Raw genomic sequence first — 16,244 nt, forward strand, 5'->3', positions numbered from 1 at the left:
TGAACAATGTTCTCGGCAAAGAAAAATGTACTGTACAACTTTTCCTGTGAAACTACACAAAACACATCAAATTTTGGAGAATTCCTGCCATGTTGTACAACTTCATGTGGTTGTTCCGTGCCCCACATTCAGACGACTTCATTTACCAACAGGATGGGGCACTGCCACGCTGGCGTCTTGAAGTGCGGGGATTTTTAAATCAAAGAATCACCGAACGATGGATTGGTAGCGATGGACCGTATGATTCAGCCCTACATTACGGCCCTACATGGTCACCGAACTTGATTGTATGTGATATTTCTTGTGGGGGTTTATAAAAGACTCTATGTGCCTCGGTTATCAACATCAATGATTGAGCTGAGATATCGCCTAACACCAGCTGTGGAAGCCGAAACTTGCTCGCTGTAGTGTGGAACAATTTGAATACCAGATTGACATATGCCATTCACTTAAAGGGTGTAAAATGAACACCTATGAAAAGGTATGAAAAAAAGACATTCTGGGTTTGCCGTTAATTAAAAAAGAATATTCGTTGTAACAGTGTTGTTCAGTAAGTGATGCCCCACATTTTTTTAAAAAGCCATTCATATACATAAACAAACGTCCTTGTTGCTGCACCACATTTTATTTTTGTTCTGTGTGCCGACGAAGTTGAGAAGATGTCACAGCCTTAGTACAGTGTCTAAATGGTGTCTACATACGATTCACGTTACAAGTGGCATGCTTTTATTGAATTATTGTGTGCAGAAAAAGAAACCGTTGTGAACATCCATAAACGCTTGTGTGCAGTGTATGGCGATGCTGCAGTTGTTAGGAGTTCAGCTGGGCGATGGGTAAAGAAAGTTACAGCCTCAGGAAATGCAGAAACAGAGCTCCATGGTCAGCCACGCTCGGGACGTCCTGTCACAGGCACTGCTCCGGACATGCTGAATAGTGCGGATGCCATTATTCGTGCCGACCCGCGCATCACAACTCGACAATTGGCTCTACAGTTGTCGGTCAGCAATGGAAGTGCGTCTGCAGTGAGCGACACTCTGGGATATTGAAAGAGGCGCTCACGATGGGTTCCACGAGTGCTCACAGCGGACCACAAGATTCAAAGCAAGGTCTTTTCATCTGAATTGTTGGAGCGTTTTGAGACCGACAGAGAGGCCTTTCTGTCACGGATCGTTACTGCGGACGAAGGCTGGGTGCGCCACTTTGCACCTGAAACAAAAAGGCAGTCCATGGAGTGGCATCGTCCTCGTTCACCACAAAAGAAGAAATTCAGGACAATGCCCTCTGCCAGAAAAGTCATGGTGACAGTCTTCTGGGATTTTAATGACGTCATTCTCATGGATGTGATGCCTAGACGGTCAATTATTAATTCAGAGGCATACGTAAAGACTCTGAACAAACTCAAGATCCGTTTCCGACGTGTTCGATCAGACAAGAATCCGGCAGAAATACTGCTCCAACACAATAATGCCCACTCGCACAAAAAGCAGAGAACACGTGAACATATGGGCAACTTAGGTGGGACATCACTTCATCATCCATACTACAGTCCAGGCGTGGTAACCTCGGCCTTCCTTCTCTTTGGGCCACTTGAAGATTCTCTATGGGGAACACACTTCGAAGACGACGAGAGTGTCAGTGATGCAGTGAAAACAGGACTACGCCTACAGGGAATAAATGCACTTCCACAACATTGGCGTAAGGCCATTGATCGTCATGGAGTCTACGTAGAAACATAGGACATGGACAACACATGTTGATGTATATTGTCACCTAATTCTGACTCTAAACAGTAAATATGTTCTGAGACAAATAACGTGGGGCATTACTTATTGAATGACCCTCGTATATGTATATTAGTTACAAAAATGTTGTTCTTGTTGTGGTCTTCAGAGACTGGTTGGATGCAGCCCTCCATTCTGCTCTATACTGCACAAGATTCTTCAAGTAACAACTGCAAAATACATCCTTATGAATCTGTTTAGTGTATTCATGTCTTGGTTATCCTCTATGATTTTTGCCCTCCACACTGCCCTCCAACACTAAACTGGTGATCCCTTGATGCCTCAGAACACGTCCTACCGACCGATCTCTTCTTCTAGTCAGGTTGTGCCACAAATTCCCAATTGCCTTCAGTACCTCCTCATTAGTTTAATTGATCTACCCATCTAATCTTCAGCATTCTCCTGTAGCACCACATTTCCAAAGCTTCTATTCTCTCCATCTCTAAACTAATTATCGCCCATGTTTCACTACCATATATGGCTACACTCCACATAAACACTTTCATAAAAGACTTCCTGACACTTAAATCTATAATCGATGTTAACAAATTTCTCTTCTTCAGAAACGCTTTCCTTGCCACAGGCAGTCTACATTTTACATACTCTCGACTTCTACCATCATGAGTTATTTTACTTCCCAAATAGCAATACACATCTAGTACTTTGTGTCTCATTCCTAGTCTAATTCCCTCAACATCATCTGATTCAATTCGGCAACATTCAATTATCCTCGTTTTGCTTTTCCTCCTTTCAAGACACTGTCCATTCCGTTAAACTACTCTTCCATGTCCTTTACTGTCTCTGACAGAATTGCAATGTCATTGGCAAACCGCAAAGTTTTTATCTCTGCTCCATGAATTTTAATTCCAACTCCAAATTTTTCTTTTCTCTCCTTTACTACTTGCTCAATATACAGATTGAATAACATCAGGGACAGGCTACAACCCTGTCTCACTCCCTTCCCAAACTATTGCTTTCCTTTTATGCCCCTTAACTCTTATAACTGCCATCTGCTTTCTGTAAAAATTTAAAATAGCCTTTCGCTCCCTGTATTTGGCCTCTGCCACCTTCAAAATTTGAAGGAGAGAATTCCAGCAACACTGTCTAAAACTTTCTCTAAGTCTACAAATGTTAGAAACGTAGATTTGTCTGTCCTTGACCTACCTTCTAAGGTAAGTCATAGGGTCAGTATTCAGAAATGTAGACTTGCCAAATCGGATTATTCTTTCAGAGACAGCATGTATAAGTAAAACGGTGAAGTAATTTTACGTGAACCTGTGCATTGAACATTTCATAAATTATGCAAACAGAAGTCCTTTGTACATCCTTTTCCTCCTCCGCAGACCCGTTCTTGGAAGAACAGTCAACAAATCATTGGGCCACAGTTACGCTGTTTGTCTGTTGCTCAACTGCAGTGGTGGGTAATTACTTCTCACGAAAAAATAAACAAACGTTGATAACGACTGTTAGCGGCCTGGGGCAGTGGTTCGCTAGCGATATGGGGCGCCTCGCCTTCCTTAAATCGACTTCTTCCTACGTCACTCCGATAAGGCGGACGCGTGCGCAGTGCACCGGAGAGGCAGTTCCAGTTCGCAGCCTAGCAACATGACGAGAGCTGCAAGGACGTAGCGGCTCATTCGTCTTGTACTGCACTCATTTCTTCTTTTTGTTTGCCAGACCCAGGTCGACGATATTTCACAACTGGAGCAAAAACTTGATAGTGGCATCGACCCTCCCCCCAACCCATCGTCTGTTTGCGATAGGACACAAAAAATTAAAAAAAAATCGATTTTTGAAACATTGTAAGACGTGTATATTTCTATTGTCTATTGTAAAATCACAGTTTGTGAAATATGTTTATATTTTATTAATAGGATTAAGTAGGTATAATTAATATTTGTCATGTTGGAAATAATTGTGGTAGCAGGGAATATCTGCATCAAAGTATTGTTGATATAATATTAAAAAGGGCGGGAGAAACCGCGTATGGATACATTTTAAGAAAAGAGCGGGAAAGACCGCGCATTGATACATTTTGTAGAGGTAACAGGGATTGTCTGCTCCAGAAAGCATTGTCGGCAGCAGAGACCGCACTTTAGCGTTCGTAGGAAGTCAGTAGTAAGCGAGATGTGAAGCGAGTCGGTAGCAGGTCTGAAGCGAGAGGTTGAGAGGAGCGGTGTGCCAGCCAGCCACCAGCTATCATTTACAAGAGATTATAAACAGATGTACAGAGACATCGGCTAACTATTATAATAAGAGGAACTAATATTATTGAATTAATTCTTTGCGCAACTCAAGACTACTGAAGTTATGATTGCGCAATGCTAGTTGTACGATTATTGTAAAAAGTAAGTCCCATTTGAACGTTTGTAAAATCATTTCATTACCAACAGTAAGTATTTGAAGCGTTTTCAGAATATAATTAATTTTTGCCAACAATGTTGCATTACTGATTACAATCCATCCCAAAAACTATCAACATAAAACTTTGCAAAAATTTTATTGTTGTCAAGAAAAAGTGTAACTATGAATTACGTAACTTCAGTCAAATTAATTATAGAATAACGTCAGCTTTGCTATTAAAGAATAACGTCAGCTTTGGTAATAAATACACCCACTTATTACGACAGTCCACCAACAGGTAATACAGTATAGTAAAACGGAGTAAGTATATTCATGTCGCAGTTCGATGTAGGAATCAGATGGCGATCCAGTAACAGTAAGAAAGGTAAGGAACAGTTTTGGGTTATTGCAGGTAATGACTGAGGGCCACGACGACGACACATTCTATGTTTCGTCGAAATAATCAGAAAATCACTTTTAATAAGCAGCAATTAAATTTGTATGCGAAGATTGAGAAAGAGAATAAATTTCAAAGGGAAGATTTCATTTGTTATTATTAAGCAAGAGGTAGAAACCCTAAGGGAAGGTTACATAGGTTATTGTAAAAGGGAAGGTTATCATTAACAAAAGAGGCATAGAGGAGACGGGAAGGTTTCAACACGTGTTCATTTTTCAGCGTGCATCTTTCTGATGAGTTCGAATTATGAAACATATACGTTCGAGAATATGTAAGGCTTGTTATTCGGTCTTAAGTCTGCCAAAGTGCAGTGCCACGCCTCTTCATACAGCAGTCTTCTCTCGCACGACGCTGTCTTTCGCTCTATGCAATTCAAATGTGTATATTTTGTATTGGAAGCCATCAAGAGTATATTCAGGACAGTGGAAGTTGAAAAGTCCTGTGGTGCCTCTCCTGCTCATAGTCGACCGATTTGACATCCTAACCCTCTTATAAAAAATCTCCCAATTAATACTTGGTTGCGTTATTTGTGACATGGAGAATAAGAACTCTTCAGAAAATTTGCACTCTTTGTTGCCTCCATCTACATCTTCGTGGTTACTCTGCTAATCGCACTACATTGCCTGGCAGAGGGTGCAATGGGCCACCTTCAAGCTGTCTCTGTACCGTTCCACTCTCGAATGGCGCGCAGGGAAAACGAGAACTTAAAGTTTTCTGTGCGAGTCCTGATTTATATTATTTTATCGTGATGATCAGTTCTACCTATGTAGGTGGGTGCCAAAAGAATGCTTTCGCAATCGGAGAAGAAAACTGGTGGTAGAAATTTCATGAGAAGATCTCCTTTGTTTAATGTTTAATACTCCAATTCACGTATCATGTCTGTGGCACTATCTCCCCTATTTCACGGTAATACAAAACGAGCTGCCCTTCTTTGTACTTTTTCGATGTCATCTGTCAGTCCCACCTGATGCGGATCCCACACCGCACAACAATACTCCAGAATAGGGCGGACAAGCGTGGTGTAAGCAGTCTCTTTAGTAGACCTGTTGCACCTTCTAAGTGTTCTGCCGATGAATCGCAGTCTTTGGTTTGCTCTACCGACAATATTATCTACGTCATCGTTCCAATTTAGGTTATTTGTTATTGTAATCCCTAGGTATTTAGTTGAATTTACAGCCTTCAGATTTGAGTGATTTATGAGCCCCGAAATTTAACTGATTTCTCTTAGTACTCATGTGAGTTACTTCACACTTTTCCTTAATCAGGGTCAACTGCCACTTTTCGCATCATACAGATATCTTATCTGAATCATTTTACAATTCGTTTTGGTATTCTGATGACTTTACAAGATGGAAAATGAGAGCATTCATCTGCAGACAATCTACTTGTTAATAACTTTCTCATTAATGTGACACAAAGTTAAATGTAGGAAACATAAAACCAGTAAAAACAAGAGACAATCAACAGAGTACACATTTCTTAAATCCGAATGTCCCGGCACTTTTTTTGTCACTAATCTTGCTACAGCTTTACACTCCGTGATTGCATATTTGTGAAACAATCCATTACCACATCAAAGTCCGTCAAATGTTTTGCTACATGAAAAATGAAAGTATTGCTGTCTGATACTGAAAAAGCTGTGTTAATGCAAATATTACCCAACACCGGTGTGGTTTCTCGATTTGATTACATCTATTTCCCCACTGTCTGCTAAATAAAAGGAAATGGGCCTTTCTTATATTGCAGCATTTGTAACACACCTGATAAGTGACACTGTTTTTGCATAAATGGTCGTTTCTGTGTACTTTATTTAAATAAATAACACAGCAGAAGATAACTCATGAAGTACTAATATCAAATGGCTATTATGGCCTACTACAAGCAAAAAGTCTTATATTAAGAAATAGTTTCACATTTCGTTCATACGCTCCACTTCCTCAAGCATGAGATCGACAAGTAGTAGTACCGAATTTTTCATACAATTTTGGAATCGGCAAATTCTTCCTTATAATTTGTGAGGTGTCCCCGTTTCTTCTCCTTCCTCGTTCTAACACATAATCTTTTCATCACAACTATTGCTGCCACTGTCTAAACTTAATCTCTGGTTAATTTCAGTAACCCTGCCAGCGGCACAGGTTCAGTTATCCCGCTTTTATTCGCCAGTTAGGTGTCATTGCGTGTTCGTACGACGCGTTTCCCGCACTTTATCGATAACAGAACTTAATGCGGCTACTAACCGGCAGTAACAACTGGTAATGTAGCGATTTGGCAAACACTTTGTCAAAATTTCCTTTTGTTGGATACACCCAGAACATAATATGTGATCTTTCCAACCTGATAGTCTGACTTTATGAATTTCTCTGGTAATAATAACAACGCTAATCATTCGCACACCCAATCAACCACATAAACAAACAGTGATCGGCATTCATCCGTTCGGGTTTATTTGGCTGAGCTCGTATAGCACCATCCCCTTTTTTTTATTTCTACACGCGAAGGGATTTCCCTGGCAGACACACCACGTAAACTATGCATGCATTAGAAAAAACTTATTATTCGTTCAGAAATCAACTCAGAATTTATTCAAAAATGTTCAAGAAACAACTCGTATGCGTTTCAAAATCATATGAATGATCGATAAACAACATGCGTTGGATGATTTTTTTCTTCAAGAATATGGCTGGGCGCCCAGTGAAATTGCTTTCTCCCCTTGATCCAGGCTTGAAACTTTCTCGTCCAGCCGTTTTAAACTGCGTGCAACATTATGTTGATAATTTTCACGTTAGATCGATCATATTCAAGTGAATAAACGAGTTTTATCAGGTCATACGCCATTATCCTGTTTTAAACGGCGTTGTCATTGGTAGGGTTTGGGGAAGATGTTCCAAATGTTTTCATGTTCCGGATTTAGATATGTTCTTCTCCTTCCTTACATCCGAATTTTTTCGTTAGATCAGAACTGACTATCTGAAGGTTCCCTTGCCTCATGTTAACTTTTGAAGATAACACGGAGCAAACGAGTGTTCATACTGTCAGTGGCGTGCTGTTGAAACTTCCAATGGCAGGAAGATGAAGAACAGCGCTGAGACCTGAACAAGAACGAGCTGTTTATCGTAGGTCGCATGGAGCAACCAAGAGTAGCTAGCTACTGAAAAGAAGCGCAGGGCATTTTCATTTCGAAGAAGGATCATGAGATCGAGGTAAATATGATACGCCTGTATCGTTGACATCAACCAAGAATTACGGAATATGTATTACGCTCACAGAAACCTGCTATGTAAAAATCAACATGGATTCCATATATAGAGATCCTGCAATACTCAGCTCGCTGTGTTCTTCCGTGAGGCCCAGGACGGTGTATACACCGGTGGCCAGGTTGCTGACGTTTTCCTTGGCTTCAGGGAGGCATCCGACACAGCCCCACACTGCCGTCAGTGGAAAAGTAAAATCGGGACTGTTATGGTGGGAGAGCAAAGACTTCCTATTTGAAACTCTGCACGAGCGTCTTCATAGCAGCTGTAGTCTGCTGATGAGCATTCTCATGAAAAGGAACATTGCCTAAAGACAGTGTTCCTCTTCGCTTCTTCTGAACTCTCCCTTACGGTCAATTTTCTCGAATCGCCTTATCCAATCAGGGAACAAGAACATCAGCTGACATTCGCTTCTTTTCCTGACTACCTGCATCATGAACATCCCGCTTCAAATACCTCGCATGACTGCCACTCCTCGATATCACACGTCACGGCTGTTTCTCATGGGCCGCATGAAATCAGGCTGAATCCCTCGGCATAATGAAATCAAATTACAACACACACTCCTCACTTGGAGCGTGTGTCTGTTGTTTCAGCCATCAGTACGTGTTCGTTTTGTGCTCAGAACTGGAAAGTGCGACGAGGCGCGATATATCGGGATACGAGAGACACTGCACAACACGTCTGAGCAAAGTTGTCTGAAGTCCATTTGACGATAAAATCCAAGAAATCAGCACCATTTCTCCGGAAATATGCGCAACCACCGACTGTGCAGCGAACGATAAAAAGGATAAAAAGAAGTACGTGCAGAAAAATCGTCCAAATCAACCTTAAAGTGATTGTGTCCAAGTTTCAATTAATACTGTTTACATTGATCAACATTATGTGCATTTAAAAGTTACGCAAGTAATAGAACGCAAGTACAGAATCTGATATCTGTCCCATCACTATGTCCAGATATTACCAATAGATTCTTGCAACCTTTGCTTCTAGATTTACGGCAGCATAAGGCATGTATTGAAAAGAAATGTGACAAGTGTGAACGAATGTGGGAGAGCGTGTTTCACGGCCAATGTGCGGACGAAACAGCAACCAGACTTTCTAAGTCTGGTTGCTGTTTCGTCCGCACATTGGCCGTGAAACACGCTCTCCCACATTCGTTCACACTTGTCACATTTCTTTTCAATACATCTTGAAACGCACAAATTGCAGATATCACATAGATTCTTGCAACCTTTGCTTCTAGATTTACGGCAGCATAAGGCCTACAATGTCTGGTTGCTGTTTCGTCCGCACATTGGCCGTGAAACACGCTCTCCCACATTCGTTCAAACTTGTCACATTTCTTTTCAATACATCTTGAAACGCACAAATTGTTATTATACTTCTGCCAGTGTGATCAAATCTGCCTCAGTTGCGCTTTCAGTGAGGGAGAAAATATCTGCGAAAGTACATGGAACGAGGCAAACTGGTATCTTGAATCCTGATTTCAAATTCATGAGAAGAAGTACAGGGCTGTTCGTCCCACGCATCTGCTGCTATTCTGTCCTTGAAAAGTGAAACCAACTGACTGCCATATGAGGATTCCACCAAAGGATATGCCGAACTGTACGACGTGGCCGATGCTCGAGGCAGTCGTTTGTTTGCTTTCTCCTGTAGAGCCCATGTGATTTCGGTTCAGGTGGAATGAAAGTAACAAGATGATTTAGTGTAATGATTATTAAAAAAATTGATCCTGTTGTCACTTATATTGGTGTAATGAGCTGTTTTCAATCACACTAAACTTGTAGCTTATAATTTGTTTGTATGAAATTATATTTGTGGAAATTAAGCCTATCATAAGTCTGCAGGACAAAAGTGTGCATTTTGTAACATGGAGACAATTCCACGGAAAATATTCAAAATTGCTATTAAATAACAGATTTGTGTAATATAAATTTAAGTACTAAAAATAGAATGGACTTAATAAAATGAAAGCGGCGAGAATTGCTAGCCTTGTAATACAGATGCTGGAGAAGTGATTTTTGAAAAGATTTTCTCCTCGTTCAGGGATTCTTTGCTTTTCGTAGAAGAAGGAAAATCTTTCACCCGCAGATGCAGAGTCTGAATCAAAGCATTTCGCGAACTTCATTGGTGAGTGACTTCCTCTGAGGAAAAAAATGAAGACGCTGATTTTCCGGGTCACGGATCGGGGACGCTGGGTCGCCAGTGATAGGACGGGCTTCGCCTTCAGTGAAGCGGCGTGTTTTGAAATACAGCGACGCGTGAAGTAAGCGATGGATCTGGAAGGCTGTCTCGGCCCGCGAGCACAGCAGGGGTGTCTGGCGACAGGTGGCTGCCCTGCACGAGGCGGCCCTCTGCGTCTTTTACTGATCTCGTTTTCTGTTTAATTTCAGATGCTATGTTTCCCTCATTGGCGTGTGATATTATGTTGGCAATTTTCACATTACGGAACCGAATAAAACTAATTTTACCAAGACATTCTCATTTCGCCATTACAGGGTGTTTCAAAAAGAATATATTTACTTCGAGTGCATACATTTATTAAACCTTACGAAATACGAATGTGAAACTTTACACTCATATCTACAAACCTCTCAAGTTCAGATTAAAGAAGTTCAATATGTCCTCCATCAGTGACACGAACAGCAGCACATCGATACTCAAATTCCTCCCATATTTGGGCAAGCATGTCCTTCGTCACTGATGTTACAGCAGTACGGATCCGGTTCTTCAACTTTTCCATGTTCTGTTGGAGTGGTCGTACATACACGTTGTCTTCAACGAAACCCCACAGGAAGAAGTCAGAGGGTGTCAAATCCGACTCGGTGACTGTGGAGCCCAGCTGGGACATGCTAACTCGCCAGCTCCTTGATGTCCAATCCAACGGTTCGGTAGAATTTCATCCAGATATTCACGTACTTGGCGACTCCAGCCAGTGGGTGCCCTGTGTTGTTGAAAAGTGAAGTTGTCTTCGTGCAGTCTCAGAAACAACCAGTTTTGTAACGTAGTGACATACTACTGACCGTTAACCGTGTTTCCATCACAGAAGAACTGGCCGTAAACAGATGATCGGCATATCGCACAAAACACATTGACTTTGGGCGAATCTCGTTCAGTGGCTGTATGCGGGTTCGATGGCCGCAATTTCGAACATTCTCTTTGTTTACCTGTCCACTAACATGGAAGGTCGCTTAATCACTGATCACGATTCGTTGTGCGAAAGTGTTATCATTGTCAATAGTGTCGAGAATCTCGTTAGAAAATTCCACACGTTTGCGTTAGTCAACAGGACGCAGAGCTTGTAACAGCTGTAACTTGTACTGCTTCATAACCAACTGACGTCTCAAAACACGCCAAACTGTTGTTGTACGCAGTTGTAACTCCCGACTGGCACGACGAGTTGATTTTGAGAGACTGTGTTTCAAAGCAGATTGAATTCGTGCAACATTTTCTTCAGGAACACGAGGCCGGACCGGACTCTTTCCTTTACACACACATCCTGTATCTAGAAACTGTCGATACCATCTGGATCAATTTGTTACCTCAACATGAAACGTCTTTGCACTGTAATCACGGAACTGCACTTCGCAAACTCTAGAACTCAAAATGATTTCAGCTGTGGAGTAGCCATTTTAAACATATCACGCTTACCAAAGAAAACAGGAGACCACTGACATGTAGCGGCTATTAATATGAACTAGACTATGTATTCGTTTCTCCAATAGCTGAACCAAGGCGCAGCGATCGGTAGTTTGGACTAAATAATACTTTTATAATACATATATTCTTTTCGAAACATCCTGTATTTTTCAAAACGCTTCGTCAGTGGTGAGGTTTATGGATGCTGCCATTCTTGTGTTCCGGGCTTAGGGCAGATTTGCTGTGTGCCTTTCGAATTTTGAGTAGCAAAGGACTGATTATATGAACACTCATTTACTACGTGCTATGTTTCCAAACAGGGTAACTCTCGTTTCACTACACTTTCCGCAAACGTGACGTCATCTTGATGTCACACGCAACATCGACGACCTCATCATCGACTATCAACTTTCGGTAGCCTTCGATACGAGCCACTGACAAGAGTTAATGCCCAAGTACTGAAGATTTTCAAAGCCACGTCATTCTTGGATAGATTTATTATAATTACTGCAATCATAAAATGTTACATAATGATTTATCGATGGTTAATGTCTTCATATAAAAGTGCTCTCTCAGTGACTTATTATCGTCAATAATTTCCAGATTAAGCATGGAACACGTTTGTTTTATACTTTGTAGTATATCGTTCTAAGCTAGCAGAGCACCGAAAATTTTTTACAAACACGTTGTCATTATCGTATAATGCAACTTAAGAACGGACCATCGATGTATATATTCAGGAGAAAATATGAGAAAAACTTCACAAGGTTAACTGATTGTGTAACAGATAACGGCGGGGTTTCTGGAGTCGGATATTGTGGGTTCCCATCCCATGACATGCAAATAATTTTGTCATGTTATCGCTGGTAGCACATTCTGCGACTCTCTTGTCAATGTAATACAAGTAACTTGCGCAATAAAAGATGTTATTTACATTTTGTGTGAGGATGAAATAAATAGAAATATCCGAGTGCGCGCCTATGCAGGAACTTATGAGGACAGCTTAAATTGTTGCGAGTGAAACAAGTAACCATAACATCCATATTCCTCCCTCTCGTAAATATTTCACTCTCTATTTCCGAATAAGTGCCGTGTTCGAGTGTGAGGTTAGGCTGGAACCTAAGAGCAAACTTTAAACTTCTGCGAGTGAATCGACGTGCAATAACATTCATATCCTCCCTTGTCACAAAATCGATAGCCGATCATGCGGTCGTCCATATTGTGACTGAGGTCAAAATGAGGTCACGTTTGCGAGAAATTCATGAAACGAGATTTACCCTTTCAAACATCCACATGAAGCACACACAAATCTTGCCACCGATTATTCCTTTCAAAAAATAAAAGCGAAATGTGTATAGCCTCACAAAGTGCATTTCTTCTTGTTTCTGTCAACCGTTATCTAATGCTCCATTTGGAAATCTCCACGACCAATAGTACTTAAAATTTATCAAACACCCATATGCGAAAATCCACACCTTCATGGAATTTCTTCAGTATTACTAAATGTTACTAACTATTAAACTATGCTCACTGCAAAAACCCACCAGGCCAGTCCTCGTTCTCCTACCATTTTTCTTTCTCTTCCTCTAATAGAATTCCACTCCTGCATTACAACTAAGCTTTCGTCGCCATTAACCACTTGAATAATTTATCTCAACATACACTGTCTCACTCTTTCCACCAACTGCTGAGCTAGCAGGCGTATGTTACATTCGTACATACCTTGTCCCCGATAATTCATTTGCTATGCTGTTGGTAGTAGGTTACTCACATTCAAATCTTCTCATTTATTATTAGACCTCTTCTTGTATTAGCTCTATTTCATTTAGTGCTGGTAATCTCATACTGACCTGACTTGATCTTCATGTTACCGCATTTCACTTCTACACTACATCCAACTTGAACGTATTCTCTTTTTAAATTTTCTAACCTATCTACCTACTTAAGGGCACTAACACCTTACACTCCGACCTGTAGAATACCACTTTCGTTCTTCTGATTAAGTGCCATTTTTGAGTAGTCGCAGCCTGGAGATCGGTTTCGGCTATTATTTTACGTCCGTAATGTTTTGTCTGAGACTGTACCATCACCATTTAACGATGCAGCAGAGGTACATCTTCTTGGAAAAAAATATCAGTCGTAGTTTCCTCTCGTTTTGAGACATTCGCAGTAGCAAGACAGCATGGCCATGTTGGCTGATGTTAAATGGCCACGCCAGTCAGTCATTCAGACTGGTGTTACAAGACCAGTCAATCGTCCAGACTGTTGCCTCTGCAGCTGCTGAGAAGCCCTCCGCTGCTTGTCAGAAGCCATATGTTGGTCTGGCCGCTTCACATATACCGCCACAATGTGGTTCCACGTACAGTAAAGCCATGCTAGATGCAGGCAAGACATTCCACCTTGGGAATTCGACGGTCCATATCACCTACAGATTTTATCATTTATTTTTCGTGCCATACTGTATACGGACAAAAAGTAATATTTCGGTAACTGCCGTTCTTCGAGGTGTTTCCATTTTAGTGGACAGCAGAATATTTACCATAGCAGCAGCCGCCTGAGATGTGACGAACCTTGTTAGGTAGGGGTGCATCTTACTGCTATGCCTCGAGCATGTGTTCCAATTAAAAGAATTTAGGCTAAAAATACACTGTAGCAGGAACAAGATACTGATAAAACCTAGAGCTAAGGAGTGAGCTCTATCTAACTCCGTGGGCAGGCTGCAGAGCAGAAATCCCGTAATGTGCAGGGCTGCAAAACCCTCGAGTCTCCAAGAACAAGCCGGACGACGCACGAGTATCAGATCATACACAGTTTACGCCATCGACAGTCATTCGTAGAAAAATTACTGCGTTCGTTTAATAGGCGAGGTTAATTTTTCTGAAATACTGTAGAATTTTTCAGATGGTAAACGTGATTCTTGTGGTAGTCGTAACGAAGTTTGAACTGAATGCGTCAGGCAGTTAATTGATGACTGTAATCTGAAGATGGCACTGTATCAGTTGCTTCTGTAAATGAGGAATAAAAATGTCGCACTGTCATTAAACATTTTAGTTTGAAGGATTGGGCAGCCGAACAGATCAAATCAGAATGACGTCAAGTCCGAGGGACTCAGCACAGCGTGTACTGCCAGGAGCAGAGCTGCAGGCGGAGCGCGGTTTGGACACTTAGAGACTTCAGCAGAGCAGGAGACGGTGACGACACCCGTCATGTCGCAACACATGCTGGCTGACACGGGGTGATTTTTCACTGAGAATACAAAGCAGTGTCGGGGAATGTTTAATATCGATGTGCAGGGAATTTTACTCCAAATCAGAGATGAAGAAGGTGACAAAACATTGGACATGGACCTTTGAAGTGTGCAAGTGGAGGCTGAAACCATTGTGTTAGCTGATACTCCGTTGAGCAATATGCGTACAAAACAATGGCAAATCAATTCCATTACGAGTCATGGTTTTCTCTTTTCAGTGATTTTACTGGGCGCTAAGGATTAATCTTTTGGTAAATGGAATTATGATTCGTTGCGCTTAAACATTTGATACAGAGTCACATACATCAACAAAATATTTAAGAGCAACGGAATATAATTTCATATACCGGAAGACTAATCGGTAAGGCCCAATAAAAGCACGCAGAAAGAGATGACTATAGTTCGCATTAAAATTACTTTAATACATTGTAACCACAAGTGCATATTGCACAATGATTCGGATGGGACATATGAAACAAACAAAGATTACGACCACTATATGAAATACAAGAAATTCAGGAACAGATCTAATAACAAATAAGAAAATTAGAATGTGGGTAAGCTGCTTCCAGCAGCACAGCGAATTAATCACTATGGATAAGGTAACACTCACCAAAAGAGAACAACTTCATAAGCCTGATTTCTCAACACTTGGTGAAGAGACTTAGGTGTATGTTGAGATAAATTATTCAAGTGGTTAATGGGGACCAACATTTAATTGTCATGCAGGACTGGAATTCTATTAGAGGAAGAGAAAGAAAAATATTAGGAGAACATGGACTGGCCTCGTGGGTTTTTCCTGTGAGCATAGTTTAATCGTTCGTAACACTTACTAATACTGAAGAAATTATAGGAAGGTGTGGATTTTCACATATGGGTGTTTGATAAATTTTAAGTACCATTGGTCGTTGAAATTTTTAAATGGAGGGTTAGGTAACGGTTGACTGAAACGAGAAGAAATGAACTTTTATTTTCTGAAACGAATAATCGGTGGCAAGATTTGAGGATGGTACATGTGGATGTTTGAAAGGGTAAATCTCGTTCACGAACTTCTCGCAATCGTGACGTCATTTTGACGTTACTCCCAATAGAAACGGCTGCATGATCGACTATCGATTTGGTGACAAGGGAGGATATGAATGTTACAGCACCTCGATTCACTCGCCGCAGTTTAAGCTGTCTTCTTACGTAGGTTCCAGTCTCACCTCACACTTGAAACACGGCACTTATTCGGAAATAGAGAGCAAAATATTTACGAAATGGAAGAATATGGATTTTATTGTTAGTTGCTTCAGTCGCTAAAATTTAAGCTGTCCTCTTAATTTCCGACCTAACCACGCACTCGGAAATCGCTATTTAATCCATCCTCCGTTCACAAATCTGACACTATGTAAATAACATTGTTTATTGCGCAACATACTTGTATTACATTGATAAGATGGTCGCAGAATGTGTTAGCAACGATAACATGAAACAATTATTTGCAAGTCATGGGATGGGTTGGAAACCCACAACTTTCGACT

This window comes from Schistocerca piceifrons, chromosome 11 (assembly GCF_021461385.2).
Source record: "Schistocerca piceifrons isolate TAMUIC-IGC-003096 chromosome 11, iqSchPice1.1, whole genome shotgun sequence".
Taxonomy (NCBI): domain Eukaryota; kingdom Metazoa; phylum Arthropoda; class Insecta; order Orthoptera; family Acrididae; genus Schistocerca; species Schistocerca piceifrons.